The sequence below is a fragment of the Andrena cerasifolii genome, chromosome 1 (assembly GCF_050908995.1).
Source record: "Andrena cerasifolii isolate SP2316 chromosome 1, iyAndCera1_principal, whole genome shotgun sequence".
Classification (NCBI taxonomy): Eukaryota; Metazoa; Arthropoda; class Insecta; order Hymenoptera; family Andrenidae; genus Andrena; species Andrena cerasifolii.
In genome coordinates, this window is record NC_135118.1 from 7,244,580 (window position 1) to 7,268,405 (window position 23,826).

Below are 23,826 nucleotides of genomic sequence, written 5' to 3' on the forward strand. Positions count from 1 at the left end.
TGACACGACCCGTTGCAGCCGCGTTTACCCGCACGAGCGTAACAGGTTTTAATTAACGGGCAGAGCAACGCGAGAGGGTTGCAGAAACCTCAATGCATTCCCCTCGACCTACCATAGCTGATCACTCCAGAGGTATGTAACTCCGTGGATATATACACGATGATGGTGGCCTATAAACCCTTCAGGGATTACACGTGCATATGTGCATAAACCCTCGGGGATAGATAGTCGGCGGACATCAGGTTTCGGGCATTTCGTTCATCAAAAATCGTACGGATTAACGCTGCAAGCCTCCATCCGCGTCGCTCTAAAAATATTCTACAATACCCATACCCCTCTCTGCTATCTCTAGCTAGCAGTTTCGACCTGAACCGCTTAAAAGCTGCTATCGTTCACACGGAATGCCCGAAAAATTACTGAGCTCCGAGATAAGTGCGTTAAACACTGTCAACCCCGAAATCACGATTCCTTATCCCCTAGATAAGAGTTCTGCACGCGTGTGCAGCAAAATTGTTGCGCGTCTTTTATTGCCGTTTTATGCAGTTGTAATTTTAAAACACCCCGTATATGAGCGCGTGGGTGGAGCGATGTCGAACACCGAAAAGTGTACGGTCCACTCGGCGGGGAAGGTGTTACGTGTATCCCAGGGGCAGCGGTGCATGTCGGGCTAATTGATTCCCAACGACGACGCGCACGTGTCACGCGTCATCAACCGCGGCCCCCATATGCATAGCAGGGCTGCTATCGCGCGTTTTATGTATACGAAGGTCGATTTCCCCAGCCTCCGAATCTCGGACGCTAAAATTCAAATGCGCCGCTCGGGCAACCCCGATTTTTGCTCTATTTACGGAGGCCCGAGATCTCCGCCGGGCGAGACGGATTTTTAAGAGCCGCCGCCTCGGATCAGCCTCGAAGCGAGCTCGTGGAAAATAAAAGCACGAAGCGCGCGGCCACATACAAATGGGATATGAATAATAATCGCCAGGGTGTCGTCTCGGCATTAAGATATGCCGTGCGACACGCAGCCCATCGACGCGAACGACATTTCGCCGGGAACGCGAAGTTTCCCGTGTTACAATAATGCTGTGCGCTTTCTCCGGCGCTCGATTCGCTGATGAATTGAACCGATCGCGAGCGACAAGTGTTTTCCGCTCGCGCGTGACGCGTAGCCGGCGCCAACGCACAGAGAGGCGACCCGTCCGTTTCCTAACGTTATCTCGGATCGAGCGGCGTTATTAATGAACTTACAATGCGAACGGTTCGCGTACTCCCGACGTGTGCTGTAATAAGGCATTATCGTTGTTGTCCCATTGTCGCGGGGAATCGCGCGCGACCAGCTGCGACGCTGTAGGACGCGCGATGGGAGATAGCCTCTTATATGCCTGCCTTTGAAGATAATTCAGTGTTTTGGCTTCTTTGTCGTTTTATTAAAGACGTAGGTTTCGAACTTGTAATACCTCTTGGGACGAGCGTGCAACGTCGAGAACTACGAGTGCGAGGATTCAGGTGTATGTAGATTGCGTTACGGGGGTGGTTGTGTCTGCAGGGTGGCAATGAAACGTAAAATGTTTCGTATGAAAATTATAATTGATAAATTTATAACAATACCACAAAACGGTAAGGTTCTTATGTGGCACACCTCTCTGACGTCCATTGATGTCCATAACATTTACAGGCATCAATTGAAACGGAAATAACGAGTTATAGAGTACATCGCAGACTAACGAGATACCTACGGAGAAATTTAAACTCGACTTTCTCCATAACGAAGCTGGCTACGAAAAAATTCGTTCTGCGCTTCCAACTCGGTTTTGCTGGAGGAACCGCCGTCTTCTCCGTTGTACCACGAATTACCCACCCTCCATCCTCACCCTGTACACGCTCCGTTCGACGCGTGCGAGCTGCATTTTATTAAAATAGTTGGCTCCAAGTTTTTTAATAGAACCCACCCGTCCATCCCCCCTCCACCTCGTGCCTTTTCTTGTTACCTATTCACGCGGGGTTAACTTTTTCACGCCAACGCGCGAGTTAGAAGAAAGGACGGAGGGGTGGAATAACTGCTGGTGAAAATTTTCGTCAATGCCCCGAAACAATAACACGGCGCATTGTTTAGCGCGCGCTACCCCCCGGTCGGAAAAGTTACATCGCGTGCCACGGGCAATCAGTGGACGTCGCCGGAGCAGGGAGCTCGGAACGAGGGAATCTTTTATCGATATCCGTCGCATTTAACGGGAGAAATTCGACTTGAATGCAGAATAAATTCACCGTTCGGAAGGGCCTCCGATGAATGTACGTTTCCCGATGAACGAGCAAAAAGGCCACGACGACGACTGAATGCCAACGGCGGATAATGAATTGAAAAATACGATAAAGGTAAAAACAATACCCTTTGTAGCGAGCAAGAGCAAGCGGCGGGGAATCTCTTTAAGCGAATCGCATTTTCCGCTCGCGGAATATTTCTTCCGTTCTGCGAGCAGGAACAAAGCATCGGAGCGGCCAAGTTGATCACCGAAGTTTCCAGCCGTGACGCTGGAAACCCCCCCCCCCCTGAAAATCGTTTACCCCCGGCACGCATTACGCCGCGCAGACTTCGGCGGCCCCTTCCGCCCTTCAGTAGCCAGCTATCCTACGCGTTTTCGGCTAGCGCGATATTTTGCCCTTTCATTAAGCGACGAAAGCCACGTGATTAATGGAGTTCGGTTACCGGGCGGTTTCCATCGCGGCACCCCGACAGCCCACGTCACTCAGAAGTTTCGCCAAGCACCATACAAACGCATGGAAACGGGAATGTTTAACGGATGAAAAGAGTGGGGGGGGGTCGCGATTCGGAAGGTGTAGGTGGTTTCTTTTTGCTTGGCGACGGCGCACAGTGGGCAAAAGTGAGGTAGTTTGTTTCAAAATCAAAGAACTTTTGATGGAAATGTGATAGAGCGATGATTTTTTTTTTTATTAAAGCTGAAAGATCGCAGAATATGGGAAAATTAATGAAATTATGGTACGAACGTTTTTTACCTTTGAAAATCTCTGTTAAACTTGAAATTTTACAATAAAATTATGTTTTATCCATTACCATGTTCGGTTAGAATTTTTTTTTGACATGCTGTACATCATTTCCCATAGATTTGGTCGCGCTGATTCCGTTCGCAAGGATTTTGAAAAAAAAATCGATTTTTGTGAAATAAACTAATGAATCATAATTTTTTCGGTGAAATGATTTGATAACCCACTGGTTTGAAGGTATATTGTATTTCCATTGTATTATTACACAATCAAAATAAGAATTTTTAATGTTTATTTTAAAATATTGAATGTTTTGCATCTCGCGATCACTTAACGTTCGTACCATAATTTCATTATTTTTCTCAAATATTCTGCGATCTTTCAGCTTTAATTTAAAAAAAAAATCATCGCTCTATCTCATTTCTATCTAAAGTTCTTTGATATTCAAACAAACTACCTCACTTTCGCCCACTGTGCGGCGTCACTGGTGACTTTCATATCGGAAAGAGGTGGAAATTCGCAGGGCAAAGGTATTCCTGCGTGCAGGATAGTATTGTACCTTGCTGCGCGTGAACGGGTAGGCTTCCAATGAGGCGACTGCGCATCCTTGCTCAGGTGCACCCCTGAATCTCACAAAACACCGTCTTACAAGCGCATCGTCGCGCGGTTCGACGGTTGACGCGGCTCTCTGTGAAACGAGACGCGACAACATTTTGAGCAAAAAGGAGGGGCGAACGGTGCGCCTGTGCTGTATCCGTGATACAAAACACTTTTATGTAGACGGCTGCATCGGCAGCTATATGATCCACGCGAGCCTCGCGCGCGCGAGCGAACGAGCGACCCCTCAGGGATCTTTTCACGAGTGCACATAATGCGATCTCATTTTATTTTGCGCCTCCCCGTTATCGTCTGCGTTCGTATAACGCCGCCGGCTGGCGTCCACGAGTAACAGAGAAAAAAAAAGAGGGGAAAGGGAGACCCGGTCCCTTTTTCAACACGCTTCCTCGTCGTCTTCGCGTAAACCAAAGTCAAGTGGATTTTTCGACGGCGTTCGCGCGTTCCTATAGAGGCGCCGGGGCTGCTCGCGCGTTAATTTGACGAAAAATGTTGCCATACAGTGCGGCATTTTCCCTTCGCCAAATGATACCTCGCCGTCGAGCGGATTTACAGGCAGGTGGGAGTAATTTTCTCGCGAATTATCAACCTGAGGTTTCGAGGAGGCTTCTGCCTGGCGATGGCCTCGAATATGTATAAAGTTTGATAGATATTTTAGAAAGAAGATTGAATATCTGAGATAGGGGATGAAATTGTTGAAGATGGCGAGCGCTGCTTAGGGGTGAGGGGAGAAAGGTCGAAAACATTACCGGTAATGTAATATGTTTTCGAATTCCAGTCTAACAAACCAACGCTGCAATTGAATTTCTCATCGCGTGGTTCATAATTGACAAAGACCTTTCGTCGTGACAAAGAACTACTTTGCCTTGAGGAGATAAGGGAGCAGCATTTATGATTCAAATTCCGGACGAGACTCGTAACATTATGTACTCCATTACGCTCACGTTACCCTCGCAAAACTGTTGCAAAGACCTGCCAGCTAAGTCCTTGACTTTCCCAAGGAACACTACCGGGAAGCTCTCATCCCCGAAAGACTTTTAAAGGCATCGAACCTTCCCCTCGTCAAAGGTTGCTGCGAAAGTCTACGTTACCCCTTTTCCTCTTAAAACAAAAACCGGCACGCAAAGTGCCCCACTTCCGACAACATCGTTGATCTTTGGCATCGATCCTGTCGCAAGACACCGGGGGACATGGGCGCGTCGATATCCATAGGACAAAGTGCACGGATAGCGAGTGACGTGGAATCGCTGGCGATCGCCCGCCCTGGCCGCAACGATAATCGAGAGGTTAACGATCGACGTGGACGGAGGTATCGCAGAAAACAACGTGACGCGTCGTTATTGATTGTTGCGTCGGCTCGTGGCCGTTGCTGTTGGTGGGAGCAGCGCGTCGCGTGCACCGGAGGAAGACGGATAATAATGCGCGAGAGCGTATGCTGCTGAAGAGAGAGCTTTGCCGCGACCCTCGACGTTACAAATTGTTTATTGCCACATGCTCGACTCTCACACCGTACGAAAATGGGGTTGGGTGGCCGCGACGCGGGCCTCGCAAACACCCAATGCCAATCTTTACCCATTGCACTGCTACGTCCATCCACGTCCCGGGGGTTGCCCGTGGTAGGTATAAACGCGGGAGCGTGCACACACACGGAACGGGGATACAAATGCCAGGGAGGGTTGGGTAACTGCGGTCCATTACAAAAAGTCGGGAATGGATCGTTGTTTTCCCTTTTTTCCCCTCTTATTATTATAGAAGGATCACACGTGAGCCCTGGGAGGCTTATGATACGTGTGGTACGGTGTACCCGTGCCCGTCCGTGTATCACGTATACGTACGTGCATGTCTTTCCTTCCTTTTGTCCGGCGGCACCGCGGATCGAGGGAAGTCTGCGCGCGGAGACCGACCGGACCAAGAATACTGCAGGATATTCTCCCTGTGCATCCAGATATCCATGTAGGGGCTTTCGTAAGAGAGGACGCTATTATGAGAGGCCGTAAGAACGCCGGCGTACCCGAGGCATTTGAAAGATTTCAATTCCGCGTACGGCTGTCGGCCAGGGAGGACAGCGTAATCGTCCGGGGATCAGGTATTCAATATCAGGGAGGACCGAGCCTCGACCACACCTGAGTTTAATTCGATCAGTCCCGCTGTCTCTAGCCACGCTGATCAATATTTGCTACGCGATAGTTTCCAGCGCCGTTCTCTCTGTCAAGTTTCTGCGACGCTGCTGAACCGCGAGGGACGTGCTTCAGGGAGACGTCCGCGACAAGGGACCTCGAGAGATTTCTGCCTGGAGAGGCACTCCGCGCGTCCATGCTGGCTTGACAAAAATTCGCTCGATAACCAATCGATACGCAGGGGCACCGGTGCGGCGACTTAAGCTAGCAGCTTCCGCTCGAGGACTCTCGATAAGGAAGTTTGAACAAACGAGCGTGCACCGCCGCGCGAGCTTGCGTTAGGGCCTTTTCAGCCGAGACATTGCTGTAGCTCGTGATTGGTACCTGGGGCACGTTCGCGTTGTCAGGCGGCGGAACAGCTGTGGCCCTGACCTCAGAGACAAGCTTCTTCTACTTTTTATTTTTAATTTGCTACGCCGCAGGCTTTTTAGCCACACTTTCTTACACAAACCACTTTAGTGTAATAAAGGAATTCATTTTAGGAAGGTCCTTCGAGGACATCAGCAGGGGTTTTCACGCGTAGTGTTCTCAATAAAGGAACAGAACGTGTACGCTTACAATAACAATTTTGAACAAATCAATTGGCTACAAACAGCCAAAAACACAGACACATATTATGGTGCTCTGATTGATTCCAAAATTAACAGAATGCCGCAAGTAACATAGGCTCCAAACCATCTCCCTATCCGCATGGCGAGCCCTTAGGGTAGGTTTGCCTATACACGACTGGACTTGACGTCAAGAATTTCAAAGTCGATTTTCTGGAAAATGAAGCGCGATATCAAAAAAAGTTACTCTTTCTTTTCGACTTATAACAAGTAAATTAGTCGAGAAAAAAGAATACAATTTTTCAATATTGCGCTTCATTTTCGAGAAAATCGACATTGAAATTCTTGACATTGCGTCCAGTCGCGTATTGGGAAATACTGCGAGAGCGCCATCTACTAAAGTAAGCTCTGTAATCGGGTCAATCGCGTTACAGGACTGATGTCACACAAGTATTGAAACAGTGCAATAATGTTTTTGTCATTAAATAGTGTGTTAAATTTTACAAAATCGATCACCAAACAGTCGAAATTCCCAATGCTGCCAATTACATGTGACAGCTAGCCCGATTGGACTGCTTTAATTTTCGCCACCAGATTGCGTAGCGGAAATAAGAAAATACCAATAGGAAAACCTACCTTTACCGAAGATGCATTCATGTAGGCCAGGTCACATTGGCTAACGAAACAGATAGGCAGGTAATGAGATGGAGGACGAGGGTAGAAAATTCACGGATCACCTTGCAGGCTAGGGTGAGGCTGTTGGAGGGATGTGAGAACAGCGAAAGCAGGAAAAGCGGGTGCAGTTGACCGAGCAGTTGTTATCTTATTACTGATATCGCCTCGCGGACCGCCGCCGTTCGCGTCTCGTCCCGGTTTCGTCCCCTGTCCTGAACAAATGTTTGCGCCGCGCTGCCGCGGACAGATAGTGGTGCAAACCCGGGTAGACCGGTCGGGTCCTGCAGAGGAGAGACTCGCTTCCTGTTTGCCCGCCGGGTACGAAGCCCCGCCGCAGGAACACACGTGTACACGGTGCGCTCCTAACTCGCGCGGCAAACGAGTAAACGTAGACAAACGGGGCCACGCCGCCGCCTCGTGGACCCCCTGCGACGGGGACTATTTAGGTTAGGACGAGTTATCGCCTTTCGGAAGTTTGCACCCGGTTGCGTCTTCCGAAACGCCTTCCGCTGCGGCGCGCACCCAACCTACGCTCTCGTCATGCATTATCTCGCTGTGGTGCACCGTGCCCGTTGGGGCGATCAAGGTGGGCCTCCGAACGAACGTACGCGTGCCTGTACTTTTACTCGAACTGCAGAGCGATCATCGTCAGAAACGCGAGTTTAACCCGAAGATTCTCTCCTTCGAAGAGTTCTCGCCCAGCGAGTAGAAGAGTAGAATAAGGGAGGTTTTAACGTACCTACTTCCTTCAGTTTCACTGAACAAGTCTCACCAACCAGAAAAAGAGACCGAGCTCGAACGGCGGGTTCATAAATTTTTGCAACGATCTAAGATACTCCTTTAAATGCTTCCTGCTGCAACGTAACACCGACAGGTAAACGAACGCTTTCATAATGGGTTAATGCACGCGCGTATATAACGCGTTCGCGTTACTTTTGCGTGCGATAACGCGTAGGTGGCTCGCACTTAACGGGAAAAACAGTCGCGTGTGCCTTTTTATCTGTACGCACGCGTGGTTTATGGCACGGAAACGGTATTAGCCCCGATAAATATAAGACATTCCCCCGGCGTTTCGACGGGAGTCCCTGGCGCGGGGAGCACCGCCGGGGAAAGCGTATTTCGCGCGCTCTCAGACAAATGATGCATCGCCCTTTAGGAAATATATCAGGCGTGAAAGATACGGCGCGTATGTTAGATGAGGAAGGAAATTTAACGTGAGAGCGTCTCGCAGTCCTCGCGGGTTTCATCGGGGTGCTACGTGGCCATGCGCGAACATCGATTCGCAGCCTGAAAGCGGACGGGGCAGGCGATACCAAGTTTATGTAACGCGGTGCTATTACAGATCTTAGGTGGTCTGCAGGTTCTATTGGTGGAATGGATCGCTTAACTGACACGCTTTCCCCGAGCTAAACGACAACTCGAAATAGCGTCGCGTGTGACGAGCTCCGACGAGCAAGCAACGCGATGTTAGGTATTTGGAAAGCCGCCTAGGTACTGTCCCGATGAAGACGAGATTACTGACTCGAACAACTGCCACCATTCGTCTACCCATTTGCAATTGCCTTCTGGCTGAACAGGTGCTTTCGCCGCAGCTATCTAAATCACACTGCCCGAATCTGTATTCAGCCAACTGCCGTCAAAAGAAGTAGGGTAGACCGGGGCGAATCGGATCACTTTGTGTTCGACGGTAAAAAAATATTAGTCAAACATTAAAAAACTAATTTTTTATTATATATTCGTGACCAGTACACCTTTGGCTTTAAGATTAATAATAGAAAATAAAATTAAACATAAAAGTGTTTCTTCTGCAAACAAAAAAACAAAAAGTGAGAAATATCCGATTGGCTTCGAAACTTGGGGCGAATCGGATAACCCATAAATTTCTGAAAAAAAACTGAAATTTTCATAAGAAAATCTTTAGAATCAACTTAAACAAATCTCATTTAATGACAGTGAAGTCAAGTGACTCTACTCAGCACACAGATCGGAAGAATATTGCCGTGTTTTGCCGCCTCTATCAGCACAATTCTCGTGGCATCATTCTTCTCAAATAATCTTCTGAAAGTGGACGAATTAATTTTTCACCAGAGTAAATACAATGCCATCTTCTTAAGACCATTGATTTATTTTTTTTTTTCGTCATTTCTCTAAATTTAATTTTTATCACAGATTCCTTTATTTTTTTTGGACACCATGATCCCTGATTGCTCTTTTTTATGTACGTACTAACCATCTGTATGTAAACAATTATCATATTTATAATCACAAAACTACTCAAATGAAAATAAAGAGTGATCCGATTCACCCCAAATAACGCGATCCGATTAGCCCCATATATAATTATTTCAAAGGGTATAGATTACATAAACATATTATGATATAATAGTCTAAAATACATCAAATAATAAACTTGGACATCGTGCAAACTAATAACAATAAACACATTGGAATTTTCAAGCTTACTTTTTATTTTAACCCTTAACTGGTATACTGTTTTTGGCAAACGTGACTGGTATACTGGGATCGCGGCAGACCCCAAATAAAAAAGGACACAGAAATTTGTAAAGTCGACACTAGAGCAACCACTATGAATATTTTCATCTTAGGTAATGTATAAAATAATAGAAGCGTAGAAAGTTAAACTATTATTATAAAATTAATTAGAAATTCAGTTTACCAACTTAGACAACTGAAAATTGTACATCGAACTTTGGGTGCTTGGGGTCACGAGCGACCCCAGGATACCAGTTAAGGGTTAAATACGAAATTGCAGATTACGTAGGTTAGATTCGAACCAAAATAAATTGTAACGTTCGCAAGCGTCCATGTCACTGAAAACGTATGCCAGTTCTAAACAATGATTTAAAACAATTAACGGGCTTTTGCGGTAGGTGCGGGGGATGGAGACGAGGTACTACGAACGATCGGAATGCTCATTTCTATCGCGATGTAAGAAATATGGACTAAATTCTTATTTTGATCCGATTCGCCCTGTGATCCGATTCGACCCGGTCTACCCTACATTCACAGTACACGCCGCAAAACACTAAACAACTTGGACACATTTAAGAATATATTTTAGGCGTCAGGCGTCTCGCTACATCGTTCGAGCCAGCGGTGCACTCGCGAATAAAACCGAACAAAGAAGTTAGTGGCATTAACGGTAAGGACGATTAACGGCGAGAATTACTCGACGGTAATAACAACGGGGCCGGAGATGCTCGGGGCCGATACAGCGCCGTTTATCGCGAAATCCCTATAAAAATGTTTACGAGAGAGAGCCCGAGACTCCGGCCGGTTGAAATCGACGTGTTAATCGCACGCGATGCTGACAGCACCGTGCAGAAAATGCGACTGTAATCTCACGCGCGTGATCACTCGGCGAACAGGCCGATTATTCATTATGTGGCCTGAGCCCCGCTCTCAACGTGACGATGTCGTGCACGCAATTACTCCGTGGCAGTCGCTCGCCGGGGCCACTCGATAAATATTTTGTTCGGGCGAAATTAAGGTTTCGGCCTGCCCCGACGTTGCTGCGCGTTACGGCGGCCAAAGTGCCGCGGTAAATTCCGCCCGATGTCTCGAAGATGACCCGGTGTCATCGTTCCTCGCGTCGTACGACCTCTGTAATTGCTCCGACACGAGCAACGCCTGGCCTCTCTATAGACGGCTGCGCTAATAAAGGACGTTATTCAGTTTCCGTAAAGGGTCGCTCGAACACGAACGTCTTACTTGGGAAAGATTATAGATATAAAACTGGTTGCTCAGGATTTTGTAGGTTTTAAACGGGAGAAGGAACTACCGTGGATTTTTTCGATGCACAACAGGCGAAATGCTTGAGGCATTGCGTCGTATTATTAAGGGACTCACATTTCGCTTGAATATGTGCGACAGCGAATAGCTGTGCCATGAGAGTGAAATAGTTTTACGATGAGGGAAATTCCCGGGCAATCTGACACTTCATGCACGGATATTGTATTGGGCAGGTGACGCGGTTGCCTGATTTTATAACTCTATTCTCGCTTTTCAACAAATATTTTTTTTGTCGTGTATTTCGTTGATTGTCGAATTCGCGATACAGGGGGTTTTTTGGCGTAGGTATCAACGCAGAAATTTCGGCCCATCCGGGGCTGTTTTGCTGTTCTCCCGAGCGGGCCGGGGCAATTTCTAAATAATTACACTTTTAATTAGACGGCGCTGGAAACACGCAGCTAATTTTCATTTAATTTCTGCCTTGTAACCTGCTCAATGCGACGGTGCCGAGTGACCGGTGCGTTGGAAAATTTGATACCGCCTAGCCCCCGTAATTGAACGGTCGCGAGTATTTCACGAGATACGCGAGCAATTCTCCCCGAATCTCTAATGAAAGCTTATTAGCTATTATCTCGGGCATAAATCCAGCCTCGTAGTTCCTCGAACGTTGAGTCACGCGGGGACTCGCGCATGTCCGCGAGCTCGCAGAGATCTCGCGAAAAAGAACTCGTGTATCTGTTTCTGCGCGTCCACCAAGCTCCCACTGAAACGTCGTTGTACCAGGAAAAACACATCGACTCCGATCGTTCTCCATACAGGCGGATCGTAAACTGGAGCTGGATAATGTTTCACCGCAAAACCGCGGGCATTTAGGACAGAAAAGTGGAAAAGTGTGGAACAATGAACATCGACGCTGCGAATCGCATAGTTCTACGCTGACGAGATACCAACTAGTTGTTCGTTTCATCGGGTTCTTCGCTGCCTGCCGGATAAATCCCGCCCAATAATTCGCAAATGCACAAAGTGAATTCCAAATCGTGGTCCACAAATTCCTGTCCAGTTTGCGGTTTTATCCTTCCACGCATTACGATACGCACACGGTGGAATGGCACACATAGAGATAGAAAGAGAGAAAGGATGGCATGGAGGGTGGCAGTTGCTCCGAAAATACGCACTTCGAGTATGCATCAAAGGCACGGCCGGACGCGCATATTCACTCGCCTACGTTAATTTGATTGTTCTGTTTATTTCTCGTAAATGAAATTAAAATAGCTCGACTCTTTGGGTCCTTCACTTTGGGTCACGTTCAACAGGGGAACACGGGGGAAGAGAGACAAAAGAGAGAGAGACAGAGAGAGAGAGAGAGAAAGCGAGGGAGAGACAACAGCGAAAATGGTAAGGGGAGAGGGAGGGTTGAACGTGGGGGCGGTGGAAGCTTATTGCGACTCCACCTTTTTAATTAAAGTTTGAAACTGAACTAGCGCATGCAAGAGGGTTCCCGTGGCCCGGAGCGAAGAGGAGCACGGCACATAAAATAGTCAAGTGCAGCTTTCTTCTCGGCCGAGCACTGTCATGCTGCTTGTTTGACATTCTTCCCATTATAAAATGAACGACGACCAAGGAGGAGGCCAGCGGGTCTCTCTCATTCGCAAATGAAATTCCCAAAGTTTAATTATTTTATAACGCGTCGACGGGTGTTAATGCACGAGGCTGCTCGGCGAATTCTGCCCTACAATTTAGTCCGTGGGGCTCAAAATTGGAAATATCGCTTTCCACCCCAACTCGACTGCTCGACCGGACCCAGACGCTCGGTTAAGGATGTATCGGACCTATCTTCAAAATGGTACCATGTTGATGCAAATTTGCGAGATTGTTCTTTTTAATCTTCCTGATGTGCTTAAAATTTTTTAAACAAATTCACTAAACGGTTGCGGAGTTATAACGATTTTAATTTCCTCTGTTTTGACACGTACTCTTATGGAAAGCGACGATCTTGACAGATAAAACCGCTGGAAAAATGTTGAAGAAATAGTACCAATGTTTTCAATTTTTTTTTACGTATAGTATATGGATTGATTAAAATACCTGCCGAGTTTCAATTGTTTCCGCTACACCGTTTTAAAGAAATAAATTATAACTTGAGAAAATTGCGAATTCAAGGCATTTTCACTGCTAAAAAGTTCAACAAATAATACTAGCAAAAGCATTTTTGAAATGAAAAATCCCTCTCTACGAGTAAAAATAAGGCTCCAACTGTCGTTCGAGTTCCTTTCATCTAGATTTGCTATGCGCAAGACGTAGATATTCAAGTATTTCAAATTTCATATATTTTTGTCTAATATTCTACGTTCGATACATCCTTAAATTATTCCATTTATGTACACACAATTCCTTCCACTTGCGAATATGTATCTAGCTAATAAGAACCTGTGCTACTAATGTCCAGACATTTCCAGTGCTCCTATATGCTCTAAAACTTTCCATCTGTCCTTCGAATCATCCCATACGATCTGAATATAATTTCGATGAAAATTGAATGCCTGCCTTACGTTTACCAGCGAACAAAATTTCAGCGAGCAAGCGAGTATAATATGTGCACGTATCGTTAGCGTACCGGACGAACCCGTTAGTTATGACGCCGCTTCGTTTCTTAACGAGCGAGTATCGATCAATGAAAATTACCAGATAAATTAACGATCTCCGTTTCGCCGCGGCAACGGAGCGATTACTCAATGTGATGCATGAATAAGTGCAATTCGCACAAGTGTCCCGTATCTAATTCACCTTCATAAGCTTTATAGCGGTATTGTGCCAGAGCCCGGGGCCACCATTAATTTCGCTAATGGTTAATCAATAAACAAGCAAGTTGCGAGTACTATCCCCTGCCCGGGGGATACGTGTGCGCGTGTATTTCTATGGATTCGACTGATCCACGGGAGCGAGAACCGCAAGAAAGGCCACAATAAAGCTTTCTCTGGCTCCGGCTGGCGAGGGTGCAAGAAAATGGGCACCTGTTCGCCCCACTGTTGTGCACACGAACGCCTGAACCCCAGGAAAATGAGAGATGGTCGGGGAGGGGAAAGAGAAGAAGAAAAAAAATAGAAAACAGACGCGGAAGACGCGAGAGCGTACACGGAAGAGAAATTATCACGGAAGAGGCGCTATTTGTTATCAGCGCGAAGTAATATAATGGCTCATATGGCCGTTGATTGATGTCCCTGCAGTTATACGCCGTTCGGGACGATCTATATTCAGGGAAGCATAATTTAACTTCAGCCACTCTGTTGCACGAAATGGAGCTACAGGGGCGAAGAAAAATCGTGACCTCTCGGAGCACCACTAGCCCTTTAAAACTACCTCTCGCGATGAAAAAATCCCTTCAAAGAAAAATGTTAAGCCTACAGAGGGATGCTGCACAAACGAACAGCACGTCGTTACTATAACTTTGGAAAGCTCTTGTCAAGAGAAATCGAGTGCGTCCCCTTTATTACTTAAACAGCATGTCACTAATTTAGTAACCGTCAGATTCTGAACAAGCCTTCATTCCTTCATCATTGACACACACTTTTCCGTGGCTTTCCCTTAAAGAGTTTTCTTTCTTGAAAACCTGTGCACGCGACGTTGCAGATCCCGTGGCGATACAGAGGGGAAATTTAAAAATTACTCCGACAGGCGCGAGCGACGGCGCAAAATGCGTGTATTTACCTCGTTTGAAAACTCGCATCAGTTTGCGATTCACGTATCCGCGACAAAGGGACGGAATTTTCGCCAGTCGGCTCGTAACGCGGACAAACGCAAACACGCTGATTGCGCGCGATTAATTATTTATGCGGCGGTCGCTTTATCGACGATGGGCAGGCGGGGGCTCGCTGTAACCGCGACGATTGCGGGAAACTCCGGTTCCGCGAAACGCGTACTATCTGAGAAAATTGCCGGCCCCGCGGGCGTATCGCGGGAGAAACGCAGTGCTACCGGGCACGTGAATGGATCGCGATCGCAAGAGCCTCCTCAGGAGTCGTTGACATGAAGTGTTATAAGTAGAATGACGCGTAGTGCGGGTACACGCGGCGCGTGTTACACCAGGTGAATTACTTATCGCGCGGAAGCAACCAGTGGTGCAGTTTCCACGTGGCCTTATGACAGCTACTGTCTCGGAACGATTAATATCAGCCGGCATCTGTACGTCTGAAGTGGAGTCGTCGAGGTAATGTGTACGGTATCTTGCGGTATACAAGGCGGGAGAATTTTTGTAAGTGTTACACGAAGCGTTTTCTTGAAAATTAGTAGGTGCAACGATAGATGTCCTTTTAAAGCAAAATCAATTTTCGTAAACGTGTCCCTTTACTAAGTTTGTACTAATTCAGTGTTCCCCAACCTTTTTTGAGTCGCGATCTCCTTTTATAATATTCAAATAACTTGCGACTCCCCCTCCCCTCCCCGCCATATAAAGTAAGGCAAATTTAATATGGTAAATAATACACATTAAAAATAGGAATTACAGAATATAATTCTAACTTAATAATATAAGTAAAAAAGAACGTAGCGATCTTCCAGAAAACACTTCGCGACTCAGAGGTTGGAAATCACTGTAATAATTTTTTGAACAGTATTTAGTTGTGAGAGTCAGTTACGTCAATTTTATTAACTGCTGCGTTTCATGGAGAAGTTTCTATAGTAGTGATATGGAAAAAGTTTCTTCTTAGGTATATTCTAAAGATTCCTCTAATAACACTTTATGTTTCTTTGATCTGCTGTTCTATGCCAGTGTATTGTAATTAAACCGATTATCCTTTACTTATATGCATGAAATTTACAAGGCTTTCGATCTATCTGTAATCTCGTCTTTTTATTTACGCGTTTTCTTTTATATTCTGTATTTTTGTATCTATAAAAACGGAAGGCGTTTGAGGGCGAATTTATTCCAACAGAATGCGCGAGTTAAATGGAGTTTAGTTGTTCTTTTATATTGGTTCCCGTTTATTTAAATCATTTCCATTCTCCGGCAGCCTTGTGTATATTTGTTTTTGTTGCACGATTCTATTAAAAAAAAAAGGAATAGTGGATTTCAATTAACCGCGAGTACAAACGAAAACATTTTTCATTAATTGATTCTGAATTTATAAAATCAGGAATAGAAATCCCTTTATTGTTTCACCATTTGACGTAACATTCTTTTGGCTGATTCTGTGTACATGCAATAACCCGTTTATGCAATATTAATGTACAGTTGACTAAATACTAACAAGTAGATATGGTATTCATTACTCACAATAATTGTGTATATTATATTCATTTCTCGAAACAGGAAATTCTACTCCAATATGCTATATAAGTTACGTACATAAGCGATAATACCATACTGTTGTTTAATTGAAACCGAAACATGCAACACCAAATACTATTCCACCCTTAACGTCAGTTATATTTGTAATTCATCCTAAAATCGTGATCCTAAATCCTGAGGATTCTCAATAAAATGTATGTAGCTGTAATCTGTTCTACAAATATACACGAAACACGCGATTTTATGTTGGACCTTCAAATCTCTCTGTTACATTCAGCGGTTTGCACGAGACATTTCAAACAGACACTTTATTTACCCGTCGATAAGGAGCGGTTCTAGATTTCCCCCCGAGAACACAAAAACTCTCAAGCGAAGATTCGTACCACCGTAGCTACGTCACCGTGTTTATAAATAAGAGACGCTGCCGTGGAAAAAATACTACGGCGGACCGGAGCACGTCGGAAGCGTCACCTCTACCATCGCACCGAGAACGTATTACGCAGCGTGCATGCACATATACGTATGCCGGCTGTGTCGCAGCATACGAATGCGTTGTATGTCAAGTAACGTGCACACAGTGTCGCGTTAAGACAACACTCGTGCATGTGCTTGCACGGTCTGTCCAAACGGAAGTTGAACCGTGTCGGTTTAAGAGTATTGGCAGACGACGGAGGAAGCACGTCGGCCAGGCGTGCGATCAGGAATTCTGTGCAACGCGTTAGAACTGAAGTCTGTCGACCTGTCAGTAACGAGTGGAACTACGTTTCCACCGTGAGACGCGTTCCGCGGGCACGTTCGAAAACGGTGGCCGAGAACGAAAGCGAAGATGCCGAGGAGGCAAGAGTTAAGTAGCGGAGCTCACTCACGTTTGGTGACAGGAACGGCAGCCGGCGTGCACCTGATTCTCGTGCCGCAGATCGCGTGTGGTCGTTCGTTTCCAGGTCCTCGGTTCCTTCCGGCGCACTGTCTCCTCGCTCGTGCTCGCAGGTTATGGAGGGATCACACGCGTAACGTGCAACTTCGCGACATGACACCGGACACAAATGGATACACTGGGCAAGAGGTACTTAAGTGTTCGATATATTCACGTACGACGGGATTGCGATCGCTCGAGGTGGCGAGGGCCCGAACGTGGTCGCGTAAGGTTTTCGCGCGTTACAACGGACGAACGTGGGTACGGCCAATCGACGAAGGCAATGCGTACCCCTCGCGACCCCGTGACGAACTGAGGATCGCGCTGGCGGCGCAGCGCCACCGTGACCCGTGGCGACACTGCAAACTAACCTCGCACCCGTATGCACACAGGCTGCCGTTAGCCCGCACCACGCGACCGCTACCGCGACTATCTTCCAACTTTGACAAACTTTCCCCTTTTACGTTTTCATTTCACGTGACGCGACTCATCGGATCGTAAAACGGCCGCAAATAATCTCATCTTCGTGCTTGGGATCTTTTGCATGCTCGCTAGTTTTCGCGCGGGAACAGACTAGTCCAGTGGGGTTAGTTGTTCTTAGTGAGTAAGAATCGTGCCTGAGAGATGCTGAAGCGTTAGGAACGTGAAACGGAATTTCTAACGAGGTTTATACGCGCAGGTATACGATGTAAGTTTTGATTGATGCACTTAAATGATCTCGTCGATGTCCTGTCAAATATGAAATGGTGACCGAGGGAAAGTTGGAAATATGAATTCTAGGGAAAGTATTAAAATTGTATGTCAGTGGTACCAACGTGATACATAGAGTTGAACTTGTTTGTACACGTTTTGGACTTTCCTTTAATCGCCACTGTACTTAGGTACAGGAGTGATTAGGAGTGATTTTTATTAAGCTCCTGTAAAGTATTTCTTTTAACGATATTCGTTTATTTTTATAGGTGGAGGTCTGGAGTAGATAACAAAGTCAAGTTGATTGTTATTCTTCAATGCAGCATCACAGTTTTTACCCGCCATTGGTGCCATTATGCGTGACGAGTTTTCGAAAGGGTTCCAAGGTAAAGGTCATAGTATTTATTCTATACGGTTAAATATGTCTTGAGAGTTGCTTTCATATTGGTTAATCAAATATATAGCATTTCATTTAAAAAACTGAAAGTCGTTTCAAGGAAAATATTACGAACACTAAAAATTGAGATACCGTATCATGATGGGTATAAAAAAATAAAAAATATATAAAAAAAAATAAGTTAAACGATTTTATTCAAAATGTAGTAAAAACTAAATTAAAATGCACTGAGAACCAAATAATAATTTTCTTCTTGTACTTCAATTTTGATGGTGTTAATATCAATTTAAATAAAATCGTGGGGCACCATGTGCAGAAGTTGAAGGAGCGGTTGGCAAGTGGAACATCATCAACTACAGTTTATCAATTTCATGTCCCATTACAATCTGTACCCCGCAATTAAAATATTTTGTTTCATTAATGCGAATGAAAACTTGGTAACAAATTCATTTCGATATTTGCTTCTGTATTAAGGTGATTCATATCCTGTTATGAAATATCGTGCCCCACGATTTTATTTCAAGTGATATTAACACCATCAAAATTGAAGTACAAGAAAAGAATTATTTTTTAGTTTTTAGTGGATTTTAATTTAGTTCTTACTACATTTTTAATGAAATCGTTTAACTTAAATTTTTTTTATATATTTCTTATTTTCTAGCTTTTAGTGTTTGTGGATTTACATTTCACAGGTCAGATTTCTTTACAAATATCATTTATTGCTGTATACAGTTTAACAGTTTGCTTAAACGTTGTAGTGCTACAGTCACTAAAAAATAATTATTTTCTTGTACTACAATTTTGATATTGATATACCTACTACGAATGCCTGCAAAGTTTTAGTTTTACTATTCGTACATACGTGACGGGTCATTTCTCGATAAATTGTGTATTTTCGGTAATCGCGATGCGACTAGCACTCCGAACGCAGCGGCTTTTTGTCGTTTCCGTGAAGAACGCGAGTGGCTCATTTCAAGTCGTTTGGATTTGTGGTTATTGGTAATATTTATTGATGACTGGGTAATTTTTTCACCTGCTCGGGATTAATTTTTTTTTAAATATTGTATTGTCATCCAAACTACGCACGCCTGCAATGTTTCAAGACAATTGGATAGTTGGATGTGGGTTAAATTTGAGTTGCCAGATTTGAACCATACATATAAACAAACATACAAACATACAAACAGAGGATCGAAACTGAATTAAATCGTTTAAAAACAGGAAAAGTTTTCCTCTTTCATTTTTTTTTACAAATATTTACCATTTGCGAGAACACTGTATAAGAATAGCAGATATAGCCGCTTGGTCGCTCTTACTACTGTAAGGCTCAGCCAGTCGAGTCGGTGCTGGCGACGCACCGTCACATTCAATTAATTTTCATTTGGCCAATTTTAAAGTGTTCACAGTTTTCAAAACGTCTCCATAAAGAGGGCAAACAGGGCTATATCCTTATTTTTTTTAAATTTAAAAATGAACGTATTTTGAGAAAATTGCATTTGTGAAGCATTTTTGAAAAAATTGCAAAAAAATGGTAAAAAATTTGTTTTATGGAGTGAAATAATTTTTATAAGGTACTCTTATATCTCCACTATAAGCTCCCAAAAACTAATTTTTATCAGTTTCTTAGTTCAAAAGTTCTCATTTATTGAAAAAATGTCAACACTATATTTCAAAGAGCTGTAAGATCCACAATTTTGAAAATTTTTAAAAATCCTTCGAGAAACGTTTATACATCACTAAGAACTACAGTTTCACCAACATCCGAAATGTTACTCCGAAAAATGTCCGATTCCGCGGTGAATGGCCCCAATACTGTATTTTTGTTATCTTACACTATCATTGCAACTGTTATATTTGGCAAACTAGATAGTAAACATAGATGATAAACATTACCATGATTTAAGTTCAATAATCTATCACATAAAGTCTTTCAAGAGCGTGGGACAAAAAAATTGACTTTGATATCTTCTTGATACCCGATGAACATGACACTGCGCGGCGTTTTATATAAAAATTAATGAATTTAGAAAATCATATACGGCCCCTGCACTGCCATTTTTCTTCCCTTTGCCAACTTCTCTTCTTCTTTTCTTGTTTCGCAGCGTTGGGCAAATTTATTTTCGTGAAACACAATTTTACGAGCACCTGCAATTCTTCATTCTTCTTCTTTTTTCTTCAATGAATTCGAGTTGCCGCACCGCCGTCTATTACTCCGTTTCCATGACTCTGTAACTTGGTACATATATGAGAGCGAGTACGTCGCACGCACGCCTCCTTTCTCGCGCGCGTTTTATGATTCACCGTAGACCCTGAGGTCTGATTCGGTTCGTCTGGCGCGACGAATGTCAAACGTCGACGGGAACATTCAACGGCTCTGTGGAGGAACGAACGGACCGTATAAGAGGATTCCTTTCAAAAATGTAACCTTGGGACAGCTCGCATAAGGGATGTTTTGACATATTAAAATGGAGAAATATCAGACTCCTAGAACGTTTATTTTCCCGTGCACACATCCATTCTTACATGTATGGTGTGTCCCACATTCATATGTAAGTGTCCTCGCAAAATTGCGAAGCCTTTCTTCGCATTCAGATGATATCGTTTTTAGTAAAACCTCCGTGTAGGTATACTTGTAACTAATAAACAGCAGGTTTATTTACAGGAGCCTGCATTCTTTTACCGAGATTTCATTTTTAGCCGGGTAAAAACGTTGCTTTCACACAAAAGAAAGACATGTTCGATTTGAAGAAATTGAATGTAGCTACTATAGCCTTAAGAAAAGTGCAGTTAAAGGGATTCAGACTATCGTAAATTGCACATGTAGTCAAACTTTAACCCTACAATGTTTAGTGTTATTTAAGGGGTTATACCTAGCCAGGAGGCCGAAAAGAGGCGAATGTTTGTGAATTTTTTCTTAAAAAGCGGAAGCATATATTTTTACAGAACTTTTTGCACTTGAAAGAGCAACATTTAAAGAACATTTGGTAATTTCTTTGTACAAAAATATTTACGTTTATAATAAAAATACGACATCCAAGAAGCCCTTTTAAAAAGGGCGAGCAAGATATTTCAAAACAACTGCACCAAACTTTCTGAAATTTTGTGGGCTTATTTTAGATATAAAAATCTAGTGGTTGATCGAAGGATTTTTTTTCGACATATATTTTCGATTTTATGAACAAAAAACGGCGTTGTTTTTTTACAAAAATCGGAATCATAAATTTAAACACCCGCCATTTTGCTTTATCTTAATATTTCGGAAGTTCCATCGGTTATTCAGAGGATAAACTAATATACTAACGAAATCTTTTTGTTTTTTTTTATTTTACACAACCTAATTCCAAATAGCAGTGCTTACTGCAAAATTACTTTTCAAAAAGTGTTTATCGGACATCTGTTGTAACTTTCCCATAAACGAATAGTTTCACACGAAAATATTGCTGAATGTTCTTCAAATGTTACTCTTTTAAATATAAAAATTCTGTACCAATATATGGTTATAATTTTTAAAAAAAAAATTCTCAAAGATTCGCTTTATTTCGGCCTGCTGACTAGATATAACCCCTTAAGTGGGAGATGTTACACCTACACGCGTATTAAACAGACTGCATCCATACACTAGGTTCCTAAATCTTCTACGACTCGTTAACGGGCGAGTGAGTATGCTCATTTTTATTTTACCGTTCCATTGCGATAGAGATACATAATGCAACGCTTTGAAGTGATCATTTTAAAAAAAATTCTCCATTCATACATATTTCGGACATGTCACTCAGCTTGCCAGCTGCAATATTCATACCCTTGATTGCACGGCGGGTACTGATACCTCGGTAAGCGTTGCGGCAACGCGGCAGAGAACAATATTGCACGTCCATGAATCAAGCGTACGCACTCGAGATATTGCTCCCTATTGCCTTGGCGCCTATGATAATGCGAGTCGATAGTACGAAATCACTTCAGAGAATCAATCAGCGGACGTGTCGCGGCCGTCTGAACGCGAACGTAAGACGGACTCATGCACGGCAAACGATCCTGCGTACCGCACGCGTACCGTGCGTACATACGTTCCTTCGTGTATGCAACGCGTCGTTGAAGCACTTTAAGCGAACGCTGACCTTACGACGTATAAACCTCTAATCCCGTTTGACTCGGCGAGCTGTCGTCTTTGACAGTTCCTCCAACTCGTTCCAAGAAGCTTCCTTGCCGTCGCCTGCACGCGTGAAATCAACAGCCCGCGCGAATGCACCTCAAATGCCACAGAATCGCTGGATTACGTCGATAAATTAACGATTCGTCTCTGCGACTTCAGACGGTGACAAGGGGTTTGTTACGCAACGACACCTCCTGATTGCAAATATTTGCAACAGGCTGGACTTCTCCTCCTTGCTGGGACTGCCAATTAGAACCGCATTAAAAATTTTTCAATCCGTATTGATGCGGTTTTCTTCCCGTAAAGTCCAGATGAAATATTTTCTACCGGTGTCAAGCCTGATATGCGTGTAAAATTCGATAGTATTTATCTGTATTTCCTAGCACAATTTGTCATCGGTTCTCCTCGGATTTACATGAAGTAACTCGCATGTTACTACTTAGTAATTTCTTGAGTGAGTTCGTTCATTTTTTATCTCAATGTTTTATACAAGTGGCAATCCTTGATAGAACCTATAAATCTCGGACCTGCAAATTCTGTTTCACCCATCGATCTGGATATCCACATTGAACCGGAGTCTTTTTTGAACCTGGCAAAAATCACTTCTTGGAAATCCAGGTAGTATCGCATTGAACCAGATAGATCCAGTTCAAAATTCAATGCGGTTTGTAAGTGGCAGTTCCAGCAGGGTTGCGCCGCGGTGTTCCGAATAAACAGCAACAGAAAGCTGTCCGTACCTCGAGTGTGATACAATCAGAAACGTGAAGTAAGATTTTCACGGAGTAATTCCTTCCTGATAAGTGGCCCGAGAGTTGAGCTTATCCGGCAGCTAGAAACAGAGAAGCCGGAATTGTTTCTACGAAGCACGCCGTCATTACACTCCCTACCCTTCTTCCGGGAGGTTAGATTTAGTGGCGCGCGGAAATAAATGCTTTCGGTGTAGCGAACAACAAGAATCATTTTTTACTACGGTGGCAGACTTATTCCGACGGGGAGGGGTGCCCTCAGGCTCTTGTGTTTTTTCACAAATTGGTTTCTATTGATTAAGGGGGGAACGGTCTGACATTAAGACGAACTATTTTGCAAATGGTCGAACCTCTCGTCTCGATTTTTCGAGTAAACGCTACCTTAATCTTTTCCAGCGAAATGATAGGATTTCTTTCGTTTGAACTAGTATATTATTTAATAACTGGACCTACTTTTGCAAGTTAATAACTTGGTACAATTTTTGCAAATGCAACAGGTAAATATATGCTTCGGAGTATTTCCGCGGTATGTGAAAATATCGTTTTCGAGGCCTCAGATAATGCTCGTTATTCAAGAGCTCGATAGTGAAAATTTGTAAGCATTAATAGTCATAGTTCGTAACTTGTAGCTCCATAAGCTCCACGTACTACACTGTTGTGTGTGAAATTATAATGTGATAAGAGGTCCTATAAAAAGGAAGACAGGCACGACGTCGTTCTCGTTAAAAAAGTAAAGCTGACCCGTGTTACTTTATCAGGATTTAAAAGCAGCAAATTTCGCCGTGACACTCCGTTTTGCAACGTCGATAATTTACAAAGCATTTTGGACTCCCCCGTCGCGGGGCTCCTCCCGTGCATTTAAACAATTCCTCTTGCAG

The 23,826-nt window shown here is 44.1% G+C and overlaps 1 protein-coding gene across 1 annotated transcript in view; it reads right to left on the minus strand.

Moving 5' to 3' along the window:
• The window catches only part of LOC143376470 (discoidin domain-containing receptor 2), a 165,017-nt gene extending 147,679 nt beyond the window's left edge, over positions 1-17,338 (minus strand). Inside the window, exon 1 of the mRNA XM_076826870.1 lies at positions 16,919-17,338. The gene's annotated coding sequence lies outside the window, so the exon portion shown is untranslated. The remainder of the gene's footprint in view (positions 1-16,918) is intronic.
• Between the last annotated feature and the right edge of the window lie 6,488 nt (positions 17,339-23,826).